This window comes from Aplysia californica, unplaced genomic scaffold, assembly GCF_000002075.1.
Source record: "Aplysia californica isolate F4 #8 unplaced genomic scaffold, AplCal3.0 scaffold00459, whole genome shotgun sequence".
Classification (NCBI taxonomy): Eukaryota; Metazoa; Mollusca; class Gastropoda; order Aplysiida; family Aplysiidae; genus Aplysia; species Aplysia californica.
The window spans coordinates 487,097-489,682 of NW_004797729.1; positions in this window are offsets into that span (position 1 = coordinate 487,097).

The window sequence follows — 2,586 nt, forward strand, 5'->3', positions numbered from 1 at the left end:
TATCGACTGCCTCTTAATACACATACAAATCGACAGAGTTAGTCCAAGAGCATGAAGACAGTAGAAGACTCAAAACAGAACTCCCTTACCACTCGAAAACAAGTTGGCCTAAGTTATTTGCTTGAAATTTAATTCAGGGGTTAACCTATTTTCTTCTTTTACCCATGATACCCTCTTCTCTAGCAACACTTCTCTCTCTCTCTCTCTCTCTCTCTCTCTCTCTCTCTCTCTCTCTCTCTCTCTCTCTCTCTCTGTCTCTCTGTCTCTCTCTCTCTGTCTGCCTCTCTGTCTCTCTCTCTGTCTGTTTGTCTGTCTCTCTCTCTGTCTCTGTCTCTCTCTGTCTCTCCCTCTCTCTGTCTCTCTGTCTTCCTCTTTCACTTTCTCTCCCAGCCTGTCTGTATGTTTGTCTGTCTACGTGTTTGTCTGCCAGTCTGTCGCTTTCTTCTTTTTGCTTCTATTTAATAAGTTTTCTTACTTCTATCGGGGGGCTCTCGTGGCCTAGAGGTTAAGGTGTTGGCCTCTCATTCAAAGGTCCCGGGTTCGAATCCGGGTAGCGACCGAAAAATTTTCTTCTCTAAAATTGTCTCCTTTCCCCTCCTTTCCTGCTCTCTAGCAACATTCTGTCGTCTGTTGTCGTCTCCTCTTTCTGCCCCCACCCCCTCACCTCCCTTGCCCCCTCCTCTGGGCTCCTGACTCTTTCTGCAGCCTTTGTACTGTTACTCCTTGACTCCTTCTTACAGCTGTCTTTCTACCACACCCCTGATCTTCTGGTAGGAAAGATCTACACCTAGCCTTCTCGGACAAGGGCGAAAATTCTTGGAGGGCCCGTGTGCAAGTTGCGCACGTTAAAGATCCCTTGGTGGTCTAAAATTGATAAGAGTAGGCTTCGGCCGCCACCCGGGCAAAATTCAAAATTTCCTACCGACGAAAAAGTATTAGGTGTATCCCGCGCGCTCATATGACCTTCTGCAGTTGCGGGCGCCGTAAAACCCTATACTAAACAAACATTACTTCTATCAATAAGCAAAATGCTGAATAAAAGTGTCGATTCTTTAGTTTGTTTCTTTAAGGAAGTGTGTGTATAAATATTTTTGGGATGAACGTGTTTGCGTGGAGGGAGGGGGGAGGTGTGTTAAGAGTGAAAAAGAGAGGTTGATAGAGTGATAGAAGAAGAGATTGTGCATGTGTGTTGTGTGAGTGTGTGTGTGTGTATGTTTGTGTGTGTGTGTGTGTTTGTGTATGTGTGTGCATGTGTTTGTATGTGATGTGGGTGTGTGTATATATGTGTGTTTGAGACTGAGAGAGAGCAAGAGAAAGGGAGAGAGCGGGGGAGAGAAAATGAGAGAGAGAGAAAGAGAGAGAGAGAGAGAGAGAGAGAGAGAGAGAGAGAGAGAGAGAGAGAGAGAGAGAGAGAGAGAGAAACGAGAGAGAATGAGACAGAGAGAGAGAAAGTGAAAGAGAGAGAGGCAGAGACAGAGACAGAGCGAAAGAAAGAAAGAAAGAAAGAAAGAAAGAAAGAAAGAAAGAAAGAGAAAAAAGGAGACGAAAAAAGAATGAATGAGTGATCATGGAAGTCGTAGATAGGTAGATGGATAGATAGATAGATAGATAGATAGATAGATAGATAGATAGATAGATAGATAGATAGATAGATAGATAGATATTATATAGATAGACAGATAGATAGATAGATAGAAAATGTTGCTGAATCGATGAAGGGGGCTGGAAGGGCAACAGCCAATCTTAGTTCAGATGGAAGCAAAAATGAGTGGACAGAAACTAACAAGAATAGCTGAAAATGAGAGAAGGAGTAAGATAATTATGAGAGGTACACCTGCTAGCTCAAAATGCATTCCTTTTCTGAACAAAAAAAATAATTAAAAAGTCCCCCCACCCCCACCCTCCCACGCACACACACAAAATTAGTAACGGCACGTAACTGCTGCCCAACTGTTTTTATTTTTTTTATTTATTTTTTTTTTTATTTTATTTTTTTTTTGTCTGAAAGAAACGTTCGTCCTTAGGTGCTGAATTATTCGGAAATGTAATACCTTATATGTTATTATGGGTGGAATGTACCGCATAGTTTGGTCACTGCACCCAAAATATTAACACACTATATTAAAGTGTTGAAATTCCAGTATGCATAATATGGACGACTCAAATTGTGATATGCATTTCTCTTACCCTAAAACTTTCCCTCTTCTCTAACAGACTTAAAGCTCACGCAAATATGCCATTAAAATAATATCATAAATAATAAAGTGTTTTAAAATTAATTTAAAAATATTAGTGATACTACTACTACTACTACTACTACTACTACTACTACTACTACTACTACTACTATAACTGCTGAATATACGTTTTCTATTAACATTAATTTCTAGATCTTGATCCAGCCGGTTTGCCTTGCAAAATGCGAAAAGCAGTGCCCTCTACATGTAATACTTACCTTACAGGCGACAAGCAAAGACCTGGGTCGCTGACTGCTACGTTTATGTATGCAATGTAATGAAGTGTCACTGGTCACTGGGACCTTTTGTACTACATCCGGGTTTTATTTCCATTTTTTAGGGTGGGGGG